This window comes from Mustela putorius, unplaced genomic scaffold (genome assembly GCF_011764305.1).
Source record: "Mustela putorius furo isolate JIRA1106 unplaced genomic scaffold, ASM1176430v1.1 tig00003834_pilon_pilon_pilon, whole genome shotgun sequence".
Lineage (NCBI taxonomy): Eukaryota > Metazoa > Chordata > Mammalia > Carnivora > Mustelidae > Mustela > Mustela putorius.
In genome coordinates this window covers 70,591,315-70,610,085 of record NW_025421987.1, presented here as the reverse complement: position 1 = coordinate 70,610,085, position 18,771 = coordinate 70,591,315, and the positions used below count along the sequence as shown (strand labels likewise).

The following is an 18,771-nucleotide window of genomic DNA, read 5'->3' as shown; positions in this document are numbered from 1 at the left end:
TTTCTCAGTTATAATTTGTCCAATATACCTCCACCCTTTTCTTCTTTTTCTTCTTCTTCTGGGATCTCAATTATTCTTATATTATTTCACTTTATGGTATCACTTATCTCTCAAATTCTCCCCTCATGATCCAGTAGTTGTTTATCTCTCTTTTTCTCAGCTTTTTTATTCATCAGCATTTTCTCTTCTATATCACTAATTCTCTATTCTGCCTCATTTATCCTAGTAGTCACAGCATCCATTTTTACTGTATCTCATTATTAGCCTTTTTTATTTCAACTTGATTATATTTTAGTTCTTTTATTTCTCCAGGAAAGGATTCTCTAGTGTCTTTTATGCTTTTTTTAGGTCTGGCTGGTATCTTTATAATTGTCATTCTGAACTCTAGTTCAACATCTTACTTATATCCATACTGATTAGGTCCCTGGCTGTCAGTACTGCCTCTTATTCTCTTTTTTGAAGTGAATTTTTCCATCTTATCATTCTGTACAGAAAACAAAATACTAAAATGGCAACAACGATTCCAGAAAAATAGACACTAATTAGATCAGAAGAGACCCAAAACCAAAAAAAATAATTAATTAAAGTTAAAAATTTAAAAAGAGAGACTATAATCTGACAGGGTAACAGAACAGAGCTATACACTGGATCCTGTGTGTATTTTGGTCTGTATGTCAGAAAACTAGGTCCCAAAATTGTAAAGGAAGAAAAACTTTTTCATGTACAAAAATAAAATTAAATACAATGAAAGGATAGAATGTAATTGTAAAAATTAAAATTAAAAGACAAAAAGCAAAGAAACAGAAAAAAAGAATATAAACAGACAAGACAAGTGAACAGAATAGAGTAATACCCTATATCTTGGATGTATTTTGGTTTGTTTGTTAGAAGAAACTACATCTCAAAATTGTAAATTAAAAAAAAATATATATATATATATAATGTATATAATATATATAAACAAAATTAAATACAATGAAAGGATAGAAGGTAACTACAAATATGAAAATTTACAAAGATTATTTTAAAAAAGAATATTTTAGGATAGGTGAAAAGAACAGAGCAATACACTAGCTTCTGGTTGTATTTTGGTCTGTTTTTTAGAAGAAACTGCATCCCCAAATTGTAAAGAAAGAAGAAAAAATATCTGTACAAAAATAAGATTAAATTCAATGAAAGGATAGAATATAACTGTAAAAATGAAAATTAAAAAGACTTTTTTAAAAAGAGTTGTTAAGAAATTGGTTGAAAGGAAAAAGAAAAAAATTGAAAGACTAAAGACTAAAGAGAAAACCATGACTTCTATATACTATTTTCCCCTAGAACTGGAGTTTTACATTTCTATGTGATCAGCAAATTTGGTCTTAGCTGAATGTTATTGCTGATCTTCTGGGAGAGGGACCTTTTGTGCTGATTCTCAGGTGTCTTTGCTCCCAGTGGAACTGCACCGCCCTTGCCAGGGGACCAGGCTAAATATAAGTGACTCTGGATTGCTCTATTGGCTTTTGTTCCCTGAAGGCTTTCTACACAGCTCTAGAGGATGAGAATGAAAATGGCGGCTTCCTGATCTCCAGTCCCAGAGCTGGAAGCTTCTGCTTCCCACTTCTCAGTGTGCCCTCAGGGAGCAGCAGTCACTCACTCCTGTCTCCCTGGTCTCCATCTGTACTCTGTGCTCACCCAGCCTGTGACCAAACATTTCTATCTCGGGCACATAACCCCCTTCAAGTCTACCTACCCAGCAGACTGCTCCTCCCCATGAGGAGGAAGGGGGTTCTTGCCCATTTCTGCCACATGCTGGGCCCCTTCTTGGAGAGCAGTGGTCCAACCATGCAGCAGTTTGTGTTTTATGACAACCCTGAGCTGAGAGCCTACTCCTGTGCTTGCTGATTACAGCCAGCTTCCATACTCAGATGCTTGGAACTCTTAACACTCAGGCAGTCCTAATCTTCCTATGACCCCAGGGATCCTGAGATCACACTTTCCCACCTGAGTGCTTTTCAGAAAGGGGCATCCCTCACCAGAGCAGACTTCTAAAAGTTCTGATTTTGTGCTCCACCGCTATATTACTTTCTGGTAGCCAGCTTATAGAAGCTCCTTCCCCACCATGGTTTATCTTCCCACATATTGCCTTAGATTCACTTCTCTGCTCCTCCTACATTACAGAAAGTGGTCACTTTCCTATTTGTAGAATTGTAGCCATTCTTTTATTACATCTCTGGCTGAGTTCACAGGTGTTCAGAATGACTTGTTATCTGCCTAGTTGAATTCCTGGGACTAGACAAAACTAAGGTCTCCCTTAGTTCTCCTAATTCTCTGCTGTCTTGGAAAGTTTCCAAGATAATGCATTTTAAAATCAAAATATGAGTATCTTTGCAGAATTTATCTAACTTTATTTTTTAAATGATTTTATTTATTTATTTCGAGAGAGAGAAAGAGAGAGTGCAGGGAGGGGCAGAGGGAGAGTGAGAATCTTGAGCAGACTCCACACCAAGATCTCCCTGCAAGGCTCCATCGCACAACCTGGAGATCATGACCCAAGCTGAAATCAAGAGTTGGGTGCTTAATGAACTGAGCCATCCAGACACCCCAGAATTTATCTAACTTTAAAATAATATTTTAGTTCTTATCACATAGAACTAAATAAATTATTCTTTATATAGAACTAATAAACTAATAAACTGAGAAATGGTTATTTCTTCCTTCTACACTCCTTTTTTTTCTCTCTTCCTTCCATAATACTTATTGTACAAAATATGGTAGTTTTCAGGGACATGAAGTAAAGCATCCCTTTATTCATTCCAGAGATATTCAGCATCTTCTATGTGCCAGGCACTGTTTTAGGCCTTGGAGATAGAGCAGTTAATGAACAAAGTTCCTGTGCTTATAGAGTTTATATTCTGGCCATGAGTCAGACAACAATTAAACAAATGGTTAAGGAGTACAATTACAGATAAGTGCTCTGAGAAACATAAAGCAGAGTAGTGGTACAGAGTATACAAGCTTGGGAAACACATAAAAGATGCTATTTTAGGTAGAGTCCCAGGGAAGCCCTCTCTGAGAAGACAATATTTGAATAGAGAATGGAAAAATCTGAAAAAGTGAGCAATTTAAAGCATCAGTAGGGGGAAAAGTATTCCAGGCAGGGAGAATACCAACTATAGAGACTAAGATAAGACTGAGCTTGGGAAGTTTTCAACAAAGAAAAGGTAAAACTGGTTGGAATGCAGAGTACCAGGTTGAGTATGGTAGGACAAAATGGGTCAGGAGGATAGGCATCTCAGATGATTTAAAGTTTGGATTTTATTCAAAATGTGCTGGGAAGCCATTATGGAGATTTAGACAGTGAAAATCTGTGAAATGATTCTCATTCCAACTGCTGTGTGGAGAAAGAACCATAGAGAAACAGAAGAAAGGAGTTAGGTTCTGAGGCCATTACAGAAAGTAAGTAGTAGCATCTTCAATTTGTTCCCATGTAGGTAAAGAGAAGTGGTTGAGTTGGAGGTGTGTTGTAAAGGCAAAGCTGATAGGGTTGGTGTTTGCTTTAGTTTTAGGGGAATTGAAGAAGAATCATCAAAGCAGACTCCTCTGTTTACATAATGAGATGAATAGTGAAGGGAGACGCTAGAGGAGACAGAAGTTTGTGAAGAAAAGTGAGATTAGATGTAAGATACCTTATTCCTCAAAGTAGAAAGCCCAGACAATCAGTGTTATATGTGTGACTGGAACTCAGAGGACAAGTCAGGGATGGAAGTACAAATTTGGGAGTATCTGCATGTAGATGATATTTTAAATTGAGGGACTAGATGACATCATCTAAAGAAGAAAGAAATAAGAGAAGAAGGCTTAGGGGTGACCCAAGTCATACAACATCTAGAACCAATAAGGAAGATTGAGAACACACAGGAGTGATGTAGCAGGAAGCCCAGAAAGCGGATCAGGCTTCACAGGCATGTCAGCTGTGTAGCTACACAGGGTGTTGCATCCAGAAGGGCCCATACTTGGCAGCTCAACTGCCACCAGTTCTTCATAATTTTATCTATGAACTAATGTAAAGTGAAGTCTGATAAAAAATAATGGAGCATGCAAGCTGCAGAGAGAAGATAGTGCAATATTTATGCTCATCATTTCTTTTTTTTTTTTTTTTTAAGATTTTATTTATTTATTTGACAGAGAGAGATCACAAGTAGACAGATAGGCAGGCAGAGAGAAAGGGGCAGGGGGGAAGCAGGCTCCCTGCTGAGCAGAGAGCCTAATGTGGGGCTTGATCCCAGGACCCTGAGATCATGACCTGAGCTGAAGGCAGAGGCTTTAACCCACTGAGCCACCCAGGTGCCCCATATGTTCATTATTTCTTAATGTTCCATTCACATTAATGATGCCACATGAGCACAGAAGTCCAATGGATCCACAGCACTTGGCTGTTCAGTCAGACTCCAGCACAAGGAAGCATATTAGATCAACAACTAGTTAGTGGTGCTAGTGGTGGTGTTGATGCCAACAGACTCAAGATGCCATGGTTTCTTTCAAACCAGAATATACTTTTAGAGCAGAAAAAAGGCAAAAGTGATCTAAGAATCATGAATAACCAAAGAATGCTATCATATCCTTTTTTACTTCCCTATATTAGCCAACCACTTACACTGGAAAACAATGACACAGAAGGAAGGGGAAAGGTAAAGCAACCCATGGGTGCTTTTCCTTTCACTCCTCCCTTACCCATCTCTAAACCAGAGGCAGAGAATATTGATAGACTATGTGGGCATCAAGAAGCAAAATAAAAACAGTTGATTAGTTTTGTGCAACATTTCCACTGTTCTGGGAAGAATGAAATATATACACATATATAAACTCCTGTGCAATTAATACAACTTAAATGCTCATATTGTCATTTAAATTTGTCATTGCAGAATATTAAGATAAATGGAAAAACTCATGCTGATAATTCTAATTTAAAATTTTTTCTTTACTCATACACAACATTGAAAGCAAATAAAAAACTCTATGACAAGTTCAGAGAATGAAGGAAAGGATAAAGCTTTATAATTTAGTACCTTACAGACTTTTTTTTTTTTAACAAGGGAACCCTCAATTTCCTCTTGCTTTGGACCCACAAATTATGTAGATGACTGTCAGAAGAATATGATGTCCTGGAAGCCAAGTTAAAAAAGTGCTTCCAGAAGGAGGGAGTAATCTGTCAATTGTGTTTGATGCTGCTGAGAACTGAATAAGGTAAGGACAGAAAATTGTTCATTGCCTTTGGCATTGAGACTATCTAATTCAAGTGAATTCTGTCAGTTCAGATCGTGAAGTACATGTATATAATGGCTTAACAATAGGAAAAATAAGCAGAGTGATTTATATACATTCATTCTTATCTGTGTTGTTTCCATTTAAATATATTAGTTTTATTTACTCTAATTGTATTTCAAAAATAAATTAGCATTTGCTCAATGATAAAATGAAATTGCCCAGAACTGAAATAATTTTAGAAATATAATTAAATTACACACTTTTCATGTCTTCTGTTGAAGATTTTCATATCTTTTTTTTCCTGTTTTTATTTTTCCCCTTTATTTTGAAGATGCCTACAAAGGGAGTGAACTATTATTAGACTAAATTTGGCACTAAAGAAATAGTTTTTTTAAATAAATATCTATCTCTCCTACTTTGTTAGAATCATAAGAAAAAGTAGACTGAATACAATGACCAGAACTTTGCCGCCTCAATATTATTTCCATAAAAATAAATTTTCTAGTTCATTATACAATAGCTTAAGTCAGCCACTAGATGGCATATGTTACCATCGGCAGCAAATCCTTTCATGAAAGGAAACTCGTTTTAAGATCAGAATTATCGTTTGCAGAAAAATAAAATTCTAATGATCCATCCTCTCCATCGACCTTGTTCTTAGAGAATTCATTATGGGGTTATGACTTGTATGACCATTTTCCTTGCATAGAGATGTAGGGAGTAAAGCTTTTCCCTATGCCGGTATCCCTACTTTCTTTCTTTTCTTTTTTTTTTTTTAAGATTTTATTTATTTGTCAGAGAGAGAGCGAGAGCAAGCACAGGCAGACAGAATGGGAGGCAGAGAGAGAGGGAGAAGCAGGCTACCTGCTGAGCACAAGGAGCCCGATGTGGGGCTCGATCCAGGACGCCGGGATCATGACCTGAGCCGAAGGCAGCTGCTTAACCAACTGAGCCACCCAGGCGTCCCCGGTATCCCTACTTTCTTAAAGTTCATGTTATGCTGCTTTGTTTCCATAAAAACACTTCCATTAGTACCAGTTTTTGCTAACTATAAAAGAAACCCAAAGATTTTCACCTTTAAGGGGAAAAAAAGCATGTTATCATACTCTTCATTTTATACCATTTCAGCCTATGAAAGTTTTCTTAGGAATGCTCTACTTTTGGATAACAGGGGAAATGTGTACAAGATGGATGATTCTGAAAGCAATTTTGGAATCTTATCAACTCCATAAAATATAAAGTAGAATCACAAAACTGGGAAACAAATTGCATTTAGATGACTATGAAGATGAATGGCAATATACTGGAATGTTTTCAAGCGAGGCCAAATGGATTAACCTCATTGATCTTGTACCTTGTGTCTTACAAAGAAGGACATGACGTAAAGATCACAAAACAAAGCTAACATATTTACTACTATGTTAAATTAATTGTATAACATTAAAAAACTTTGATATAGTGTTTTTTCATTTGATCACTATGTTAGTTATTTATTCCATATTTGGCAGTTCTAATCAACATAGTGAGAAGGAAGACACTTGAGCTGGTAGAATAATGTTACACCAAAGAGTTTGATGTTATCCCCCAAATATAAAGATTGAATTTCAGAATCTCCTAGCAATTATAATTCTAATTAAACAAATTCCTTTTGTAGACTTACATGTTATTTGTATTTTGACCGGTGACTTGAAATACATTTAATTTTTGTAAATTTATGATTTTCCTAAGTTAACATACTGATCTTTCCTTACGATAAAGAGATTTCTTTTCCATTTGATAACACTGTGAATATTTCATTTCATTAAGATGGTGGTGGATATCCTGCAATTTTTCACCCCAGATACCTTTTTTTTGTTGTTTTGGGGGGTAAACATTAAAAGAACAGGAATTAATTAACATGATGGGAAATTTTGGAATTCTAAATAAAGAATCAAGGTCAGAAAATGAATCGAATTCCCTCCTGGAAGTGTCTAAGACTTCTGGGACTCTCTCCCTCCTGGTTCCATGACCTGCTTTCCTCCTCTCTCTGCTGCTCCCTTTTTGTCTCTTCCCTGGGTTGCTCTTCTGCCTACTTCTCTAATTCTTTTGCTCTCAGCTTTTTCTTATCACTATTGTTCTATACACTCTTGAACTTTTAATCCATTCCCCCTATTTCAACCACAACGAAAACATTGGTTCTCTCCAAATCCTAGAAGTCAGCATCAAGTAGGGGTTACATTAAGGCTCTAGCATTAGGCTGCCTGAGTTGAAATGCTGGTTTGACCAGTTAAAGTTTAGGTGATCTTGATAAATTACCTAAGCTCACTGTTTTTGTTTTCTATCCTGGAATTTGAAGATGATAATAATCCTAGTATCTTGTTGTTAGATTAAAATGAAGCAATTTCTGGGGTGCCTGGGTTACTCAGTCAGTTAAGTGTCTGACTTTGGTGCAGGTCATGATCTCAGGGGTCCTGGGATGGGCCCCACATGGAGCCCTGCATGAAGCCCCACATCAGGCTCCAAGTTCAGTGGGGAGTGGAATCTGCTTCTCCCTCTGTCCCTTCCCCGGCTCGTGCTCTATCTCTCTCTCTCTGAAATAAATAAAATCTTAAAAAAAAAAAAAAAAGAATGAAGAAGTTTGTGTAATGCATTTAGCACAGTATCTGGCAAAAATAAGGACCTAATAGACATTTTTTTATCTGGGCTTTTTCTTAGAAATTAGAGCCACTGGATATCTCCACTCAGATATCTTACAGAAACCTTAAGATGATTTATCCAAATCTTACAAATCAATATTTTACCCATCCCCTAAATCAGTTCTCTTTATTAAATTCCTTATCTAACTTAATGGCAACAATATTACCCAATTTTGTCTCTCTAATCTCTCACGTTTATTTAGTCCCTATATCCTGTTGACTCTACTAGTAAATATCACCTGGGTTTATTCCCTCTGGTTAATTTCTTATTTATTTATTTATTTGAGAGAGATAGTGAGAGAGAGAGAGCATGAACAGAGGGAAGAGGAAGAAGCTGGCTTCCCGCTGAGCTGGGAGCCTGACATGGGGCTTGATCCTAGGACCCTGGGATTATGACCTGAGCCAAAGACAGATGCCCAGCTAGCTGAGCCACCCAGGTGCTCCCTCTGATTAATTTCTACTCATTTATATATATATTTTTAATACTTTCATTCATTGAAGAAATACATTGTCAACTGTAATGGTATTTAAGGACATGCCCATGAAAAAGACAGATGGTACAGAGTAGGGAAGGCTGACATGAAACAGAAATTATAAGTAGCTCCTTTCTTAGTTTGTATCATCAGTAATTCCTCACCTAGATCTTTACTAGTATCCTCCAATCTCCCCACATTTTGCAATAGCTGTCAAAATTTGCCAGCGGTTTCTCTTTAAAGCACAAATCAAAGTCTTAAAATATTAGCCAAGATAATCCAACAGCACAGTTTAAAAAAAATGGATATGACCCCATTGGTTTTATTTAAAGATTTTAAGGGTGGTCCGGTATTAGTAAATCCATTATTGCAGTTCATTATATTAATGAGCTGAGAAGAAAAATCATGTGATTGTCTCCATATATGCAATAAATACATGAGAGAAAATCTAACACCCATTCATATTAAAAATACTCAGTAAACTTCCATAGCATGTTACAGTGAATTTATCTCATCCAAAACTTGGGGAAACTGTAATTCAGTGTTTAAGGTCTAATACTTAATGTTGTAGTCTTTTTCCTCTAAAGTTAAGAACAAAGGTACCTAGTGTATCCATACCATTGAGTATTATGTTGCAGATACTAACAAATGCAATTAAACATGAAAAAGCAATTACTGGAATATGAATAGGAAATGAAGAGGTAAAACTATTTATTAAGAGATGATGTCATCATAATCTGAAAATTCAAAAGAATCCATGGAAGAATACAGCAATCAGTAAGATAATAAAGTATAAAATTATAAAATGAGGACATAAGTATCAATAGTATTCATATGTATGTATATAGATAGATTCATTCTTGTGTGTATATACACATACACACATATACATATATGAATAAACAGAAACAGAATGTATAATTGAAGACAAGATCACATTTAGTACAGAAAATAGAGAAAAGATAAGAAAATACTTTGACATAAACTTAACAAGAAATGTTCGGTACTTATAGAAGAAAAATTGTAAATTGCTTTTGAAATAACTAGATCTTAATGAATAGAAAGACATATCAGTATTGTGAGAGAGAGAGCCCAACATAATAAAGTTGTCAGCTCTTCTTAACTTAAGGGCCAGGAAAAAAGCTGTATCAGATTTTTTTAAGTACTATACTACCTCTATAATTCAAACAGTTTGATATTAGTACATGAAGAGGCAGATGGACTAATGGAAAAAATGGAAAATCCAGAAATAGAGGCAATTGTATAGGGACATTCAGTATACAATATAGGTAGCATTTCAAATCACTGAGTTAAAGACAAACTTTTAAATATGTTGTTGTTGTGATTACTGGATAGCCATCTGGAGAAAAATTAAATTGGATCCATTTCTTACACCATAAGCTAGGATAAATTCCCAACAGATCAGATATTTAAATCAAGGGTAGGAAAAAGAAAGATGCATGTATTTGAAAAAGCACTTGTGAATTCCTAAATATGACTCAAAATCTATAAGCAATGAGAGAAAAGAATGATAAATTACATTATATAAAAATTGAAAAAATTTTCACAATAAAAATATACTACAAGGAAATTTTTAAAAATTCAAATGATGGCCTAAGAAAAAATTGTTGCAAAGTATACCATAAAAGTTGTACCAATACATAATACAAATGTCTTCCTAAGGCATAAAGTGCTTCTAAAAATTAATATAAAAATGGTCATGAAACTGATCAGCAGAGAATCCACAGAAAAAGAAATACAGGCTTGCTGGGGTGGCTCAGTCAGTGCGTCTGCCTTCGGCTCAGGTGAGATTGAGCCCCACATCAGAACCTGCTGCCGCCTCTGACTCACCTCACTCTTGTGCTCTTTCTCTCTCTCTCTCTCTCTCAAATAAATAAAATCTTAAAAAGAAAGAAAGAAAGAAAAGAAATGCAAAGTATTCCTAACTGTATGAAAATTTCCCAACCTTATCACACAACGAAATGATAATTATTGGCTGGGTGATTGGATACGTGGGTGCTCATTGCATACCTGTGTATAAAAATCTGATCATGTCACTCATCTGGTTGAACACTTCAGATGGCTTCCCACAGCCTATAGGATGAAGACCTAACTCCTTACCATGTCATTTAAGATGGTTTTTGCACTCCAATTCTGCCTAACTGTAGAGCCTAGTCCCTCACTACTGCCTAGCTCTACAACACTATATTGTGATCACACCAACAGTTTTATGATTCCCCAAACCAGCCATGTATTGGTTCATGTTCATGCCCCTACAACATTCTATTGACTTTGTCCACAGTGCACTTTTTCTGTTCTCTGCTTGGCAAAATCTGGCCATTCTTCAAGATACACTGAAAGTTCGATTGAACCTCCCTTTGGAGCACTTTGCTTGCTGCTTTGAGCTCCCACTGTATTTTCTGCAGGTGTATATCGAAGCCCTTCTGAAGTAATTGACTTTTCTGTGTGCCTTTGCCATGATGATAAGGCTCTTTCTTGCCCCCGTCACCCTGTCCTTAGCACAATGCCTGGTCCCAAAAGGCATGCAATACATTGTTGAATAATATAATTATAATATAGTTTTTATGCACTTGTCCAAGAGACTTCAACATTTCCTATATAAGTCATCTTTCAGGACAGATATCAAGGGGACTAGAAGGAGGACAATAGATGTCTTGTAGATTTTGTTTACTTAGCACCTGACTTTTGGCTATTAGTCAGGACTCTTTTTAGTTAAGCAACAATGATTCGGTTTGAACTAGCTCTGCATATGGGCAATTTATTTGCTCCTAATATCAAACCTTAGGAAGTATATGTGGCATCAGAGACTGTGGATTTCTCTCTAACTTTCTCAAACACATACACACAGAGATGCACACACACATGTACACACAAATGTACATGTACATACTTCTGCCTAACTCTGATTGTTGCCTTCATCATCTTAAGTCTGTGATGTCCATGAGGTAGGAATTAGTAGCAGTTGGCCTGGGGCTTATACTTACATATCCTTGTAACTAGCAAAGAACAGAGCTATTTCCTGCCTTCAGTTAGAAATAGTCCTTGAAAGTAGTCCAACTGGCCTGAGGCCTACATGTATCCCTAGAGTAATTTCCATGACTACAAAGGCAGAGGATGTGACTGACCCCAGTCTGGCACCATGCCCCATCCTAGGGGTAGTATAGTGTGTCTGGCAGCCCTCAACAGGATTGTATTTGGAATGTGAGAGGAGCAGCTCCCCAGGTTGAAGATCTTGTGACGGCCTTCAAAAGAATAACTCTATGCCATACATGTGAAGAAAAAAACAAGATTAAATACTGGAAGGAAAGTTGCATAATTTTTATGGTTAAGACTTTCTTATTCTGGATAAATAAATAGTGTGACTCAAATGTATGATAAAATATATATATATATTTTATATATATATATATATATATATATATATATATATTTACTTATTTGACAGACAGGGACCACAAGTAGGCAGAGAGGCAGGCAGAGAAAGGAAGGGAAGCGGGCTCCCTACTGAGCAGAGAGTCCGATGCGGGGCTCGATCCCAGGACCCTGAGATCATTACCTGAGCCGAAGGCAGCGGCTTAACCCACTGAGCCACCCAGGCACCGCTGTATGATAAAAATATATTGAGCCACCTGGGTGGCTCAGTCAGTTTCATGTCTGAGGACAGCTCTTGTCATGATCTCAGGGTCCCAGGATCCAGCCCTGTGTTGGTCACTGCACTCAGCGGGGAGTCTGCTTTACCCTCTGCCCCTCCTCTTGCTCATGCTCTCTCTCTCTTTCTCAAGTAAATAAAACCTTAAAAAAATACTGATCAAAAGCAGCAGCTGATCAAGAATCTTATTTGGATACTTTCATCTTTTCCTTTTCCCCTTCATAATTATTTTTTTAAATAAGGATACATCTGAAGAGTCAAATTCTCTAACCTATACTTTCTAAAGTTTGATGCATTTTACTCTTCACCAAACATATTCTCTTTGTTCTCTCACTGAGCCTATTTCCCTAAAACCAAGTATACTATTCAAAAAAAAAAAAAAAAGGAAAGAAATTGAAGAGAAAAAAAAATTCTAATTTATGAGTAAGTTTCTGCTCAAAGATGTTTTCAGAGTAGAAAAAAAAAATGGATTGAGCAATTCCATGATATTCACTCTTAACCAAGTTTTCCACCAGCACCTGGGATGCTATTACAACATCACGTTGTTCAGTATTAGAAAACTGGGCTGGCTGGGCAAGATTGCCACCAAATCTGGGACTACGTCTGGGAACTGCAGTCAGGAAGCATCATGGTCAGATGTTATCAAGCTACATGGTAGCCCTAAAAACAGCTTTCTCTTGGTTATATTTGGTCCACACACATTTGAGGCCTTGTTATGTGCAAAGAGCTGTTCTAGCAGCCATGGATGGACAAGAGAGGTTAGACCTCCATAGGAAGAGAAGTGTGCAAAACTGTTGAGGAGGATTTTGAAATAAACATTTCTTAAGCAAATTAAATTCTTGAAAGGTATTTTTATTTTGCTTATCTATATTTTCAGCTTTGTCTCTCACAATGAACATACATTTCAAGGATAATAAAACAAAATGAAATGAAAAGTTATTGTAAAATATAAGCAGGTACTCTTCATTTGGCATCAAATATGTACAAATCCCATTTGTGCCAGTCACCAGCTGTGTGAATTTGGGCAAGTGGATTAAACTCTCTAAACTTTGGTTTTTTGGCTGGGAAAACGGACCTAATAATTTTACCTATCCAATCAGGCTGAGAGTATCAAATAAGATAAAATGTAATAAAATGGTTAACCCTATGCCTAGACTATAGAAGATGCACAAAACAGATTATGTTCATTATTCTTGTTATTAAGGTGAAAGAAAATCTCACGTGAGGGTTGGGCAAACATAAAATCTAGGAACAAGAGGTACCTAACCCAGTTTATTCTTCCCCAATATTTGCTGAATTTTGAGTTCTCTAAACTCTTCCAACTTAACACTGAAGCTATGTTCAGGTTTACTATCGGAGAGTCTCCAGGGTTTGGGTTTCTATTGCCTCATGTTTATTTTCTAGCAGCAGCAACTGGCTAGAGCTTCAACCCTGTTTCATGAGAGCCTTAGAACTGGGTGAAACTCACCATCCCACAAGCCCAGCCTTGGGATTAGAACAGTCTGCACATTTTCCTCTAACTGAATGAAGCTCAAGAGGAGAGTAAGTGTGACTTTTCTTTCTCTCCTCATTCCTACAACTCTGTATTTCAAAGGTATTTGGGTCAGAAGTGGTGAATAGTGACGATCTGTTATTTGCCTCTTCTCTGTTCTTTCCTCCACCCCCCATATCTGCCCCCCACCCCCAATTCTGGATGGGCTCTTAGTGTTTCTTCCACATAAGGAGGAAGTTAGTTGCTGACTCTCCTTCTACTCAGCTGTCCCCAGTTTGCTTACTGTCAAACTGGGCTTTCTTTTGAGAGCTTCATTTCTTTCACTTGACTAAAATCTATTGAAACAACAACAAAAATACATTCAGTTTTATCTACTTCAGAATTCCTCTGTTCAAATAATCAAACTCTTGACTTAAGTGTTTCTTCTGACTCACTAATTATAAAGTTTTAAAGATGGATGTTATCTCCTTGGATATACATCCTCATATCCTTATATAAATGCAACTGAAAAAATTAGCAGCATAATTTTCATTAACAGAATTCTTGGAAGACAGAGTTGCTGGTGTTCTAAATATGGTAGCTCCCACTACTGATACTTCTATTAGCGAACATTTGGTGAACCCTTGCTATGTGTGAGCCGCAGGGTACAGGCATCATTTATTAATAGCCTATGAGTTGTTATGATTTTCTTTCCCACTTTGTAGCTGAGGACACTATGGCAAAGAGACAGGTGACTACTTGGATCAAGGCCACCCAGCTAGTGAGTGATGAAGTCTGGAACCTACTAATTAAATTGTGAAGCTAAACAGATTTTATGATTTACTCATATCAGACAGGAATGAAATCATTGAATTAAATATTTCCAATGTACTGAAGTCCCCCCATAAAAATATGAATTTGTCCCTACAACCTATTTGCATTAGATGAGCAACTTGTTTATTAAAGTGGTTTATTAATGAACTACAGTATGATATTCTTTAAGCATAATCTATGTTACCTACCATTCCAAGTTTGTGATCTTCTCAGATCCCTATAGCATTTTAGCACTGAAAAGAATTTAGAATCTGTCTACTTCAGTGTTTTTCCAACAATGTCCTGAGATGGTCCAGGCCACCAGAGACTGTCTTTGAGGAAAGGGTGGAGTATCTGGCACACCTGGCATTGTCTGACTGCATAATTACTTGACCTTCCATGCAATAATAATGTAGAGATTATTTTCTCTGTAGAGATTTTTTTCTCTCTAGGTGACTCGTCCATAACTGGCTGGTGACTAACAGTTCAGCAATTTGTTGAAGCTCCCACCAAACTGATCATCTGAATGCTTAAATTTTCAAACAGTTTCAATAGTAGCCTAACTTTGGCTACATGACTTGTCAAAGGAGGGAAATTATGTCACTGCTGATAAGATTTATGTCCAAGATGTACAGACACCATGGATTTTCTCAGGTGCCCCCAATTTCAAATAGTTTTGTTTTTTTCGAGGTCTGTTGAAGTGTCTCCCAGATTCTAGTTTATAGAAAAAATAATAGCTAACTGAAATAAGTCAACAAACATTATGAAATGAACTTGTCACAGAAGGTGACACGACACAAAACATGGAGAACCACAAACCAGGGGTTATCTGGTTGCATTAAAAAAAAATCATGATTATTCAGGAGAATGCCTAAGTGTCTAGCATATATGAGGCACAGCTCATTATGAATGTGGTACTTTTCTAGCCATAAAGTTTTGTAAAACGATGATAATAAAAAAAAGCTGTATAATTGAGGTTGCAAAGAAAATGGAGGCAGCACAAGTTGTATGATGGGATAATCATTATGTCCATTATGGGCAATTACTTTGTCTATGGTCAGAAGAAGTCTGCATTATATTGGAAGGGATGTAGTTAGAATTTCATGTATTATGCGCCCAGGCAGAAACCAGTTTTCACTTATTTATGTAATGAATATATATACATACGAATAGATACATAACTTGTAGAGGAAGTAGTTGGAGTAGGAATGGTAGGGACTGACTGCCTGGGCTCAGATTCTGGTTCTGCCACTTGCCAGCATCTAAACTTGGACAACTCACTTCACTTTTCTATTCCTTAATTCACTCATCTGTAAAATGGGAAAAAGAATCAATCCTAGATCATATCTCTGGATGTGGAAATTCAAGGACTTAAAATAGCACCTGGTACATTCAGTGGCACAAATACTGATTGAGGGCCTCTTCCAGGCACTGCTCTTCATTCTAGTGACCTCGAGGTGAACAAACCAGAGAAGGCCCCTGTCCCAGCCTAAAACTACATTCCAGTGCAGGAGAGAGACAACCAGGAAGTATATATCATAAATAAATCAAATAATTGAAGATTATGATCAAGTGCTGGGAAAACAACCCCACGAATTTTGTAAACAATTGAACTCACAACATAGCTTGAGAATGATACTTTTGTTTTGCTGTAAGTAATATAAGCGTGCATGCATATATATAAATATATATATATATATATATTTATATGCGCTACTGGCACTTGGGTTTTGGTGCCCCTTCACAAAAAAACTAGTGAAAATATTTTGCTAGACATATCTAGTTAATATATTGACCTCTGTTCAACACAGACTGCACTCCTCTTCCTTCATATATTCTCCAAATCCTATGACACCTTCTCTCTCTAGATACCCCATTTATTTTCAGGGCTGTGACCATCCTGCCATCTTTGTCCACACAGTGAGTTGCCCCACACTAACTGCTGAGAGGGCAACAGAGGACTGCTAAGGAAGATTTGCCTCACTCCCAATCCATTTTTGCAAAACATGCCTAGGGATAAGAGCTTTTGCTAACCGTGTCTTTTCTCTGTGCCTGCCTGACACTGCAGATCTGACAGTCTCTCCCCATTGGTCATATTGCCTTTCTCTTGCCAGCTTCCATTCAGTCTTTGCCCATTGTCTTCTGTGCTGCTGTGATAGGTTATTTAGCTTAGTTTGTCTGGAAGAATAGTTTTATTTATTGGGGTTGAAATGAAGTGATGTGGGAAACAAAAGCAGAAGATAAATTATTAAATTTCCTTACTACTTAGAGCCCATTGGCAGGTCCTTGGAACAGGCAGAGTGACATTCTCCTAGGAACTCAACTACCTGGATGCTGACACTTGCTAAGGGCAAAAGGCCATCTTGGCCAGACCCCCAGGATCCTCTAAGTCTACTTCAACATATACAAATTCCTTTAGAAACTTCCTTTATCTCTACACCGCTCCCACTCCCCCAACCCTACCCCATGCCCACAAGATACACATTGGCAATCATCCCCCAAGTAGGTCATAGACCCACCTATATACATCTGAAGTGTTCTTATTCAGTAAGGGACAGGTGGAGCTAGGTAGGTATTGATAGGTAGGGGGCTATGTGATCAGGCTCACAGAAATCCCAGAGGTGAAGAGGTGTAAGGAAACTACAGGTAAGGGAAGAAAGCAGACCCACCCTGCCCTGGGCATCCAAGGTGGGGTCTTTTAATGGCAGTTGCATAGGAACCAAACCCCAAAGCAACAATAAGCCATTAGAGATATTTTCAGCAGTCCTTGCTCAAAACAAGACATCACAAGAATGTTAAGTCCACAAGCTCCCTGGTCAATTCTAAATAAAAGGTCGTCAGTGGAGGTCCACATCGGCACCCTTTCGGGACCCCCCTCTCACTCCTGAGAGCTTTTTCTGTATCCTTGCATAATAACACTCTATCAGTTTACTCCCTCTCTTTTGTCCACGAGACTCATTCTTCCACTCCACGAGAAAAGATCCTTGTTCTCCTCCTTCAAAAGCAGATTTCCCTCAGTGAACAAAAATGAGAATGCCATGACACTTCTCATGTAATATAATCAGCCTCTCCATGGCTGGCATGTCTCAGGAGTTTACTGATTAACACTTTTGTGCCCATATGGTGTAGACAATAAAATATAGTGTAGTTGCTAGAACAAAGGGGCAAAGGATCATATCACAATGTCTATTATTGGACAAATAACTCTTTGTTAGACCATTTACAACGGATTTTGGGTTGAAAATATTTATTCAAGGAGTAGAAGTCTCTGATATCGAAATATTATTATGTATGTAGCACTTATAAAAAGAACTGTCTGCTAAAATAATTTCTAAGTATACGTCCAGAATCTGTAGTGAATTGCAAAGACTGGGTTAGTGAAAATGGAAGTCAGTTTGCTATCGCCCTATTTTCACGTCAATGGTACGGAAGTATTAGCAGAGGGCATTAGGGAATATGCTCTTTCTGGGCATCCCCTCTCAAGAGGATGGACAGTTGGTCACAGCTTCCTCTTCCGAGTAAACAGGACCTTCAGAGAGGAGTATTTCTTGAAGTTTTTGATAGACCATTTTTATAAAGACCATTGTCTGAGAGCCTGCAGCATGGGAGCTGTATCTCAAAAAGCAGTCGCAAGCACCTAGCTGTCTCTGCAGAGATCTTTGAATACTCAAGGTTCCTTTCTTAGCAAATAAAATATTTTTCAGGTATTTATAGCAAAATAACACAAGTCACACCTTCAAATTATGACAAAAATTTAGCTAGGATTTATTTCACCATGTTGTAAGCATGTTAGCTGTATAATTTTATTTTCACTATCCCAAATTGTGATTGTGTCACAATTTGTGTCACAATTCACAAATTTTATTTCACAATGAAGTAAGTATTAGCATCCTATGAGTTCTTGTGATGGTTAAAGTGAAGCATGGAAAGCCATCAAAAACAAAATTCTTAACCATTATGTTCGCCATTAGCATCATATGGATGCCTAAAGGGTGAAATTCAGGAAATAATGCAAATTGAACAATTATGTAAATAAGAGGTTTTGCTGTAATTCGGATTCTCTTCAGTGTCAAACAATTCAAAGTCTGAACTTTGGGAGGACATTACTTAGTGGGGAAGGTATTTGTCATTTGGATAAGAGAATACTGCAGCTGCTTACTGATTTTGAATGAATGGTTGCTAGGAAAATATCTTTATTGACAACCATTTGGCTGCTATAATGTATTCTTTTTCATTTTGGATTGGTTGTGTTAGTAGAGATGTTTGTTGCACTTCAGAGACAGATGATGTATTGTAGGTCCCTGCCTACTGACAAGGGGTTTACAGCTTTGACTGGTAAGTAAGAAACCACTGGCTGACAGGACCAACAAGACAGGCGAAAAACACAGATGAAATTTTAAAAAACATTTGTTTTGAACC

At 37.2% G+C, this 18,771-nt stretch overlaps 1 long non-coding RNA gene across 2 annotated transcripts in view; it reads left to right on the top strand.

Annotated features, from left to right (window-relative positions):
- Window positions 1-18,771, top strand: part of LOC123394408 — a 120,343-nt gene that overhangs the window by 60,231 nt on the left and 41,341 nt on the right. Inside the window, exon 2 of one of the 2 annotated variants that reach the window (XR_006609137.1) lies at window positions 5,079-5,229. The exons of the other annotated variant lie outside the window; for it this stretch is intronic. This is a non-coding gene — a long non-coding RNA (uncharacterized LOC123394408). The remainder of the gene's footprint in view (window positions 1-5,078; window positions 5,230-18,771) is intronic. 2 annotated transcript variants of the gene reach the window in all.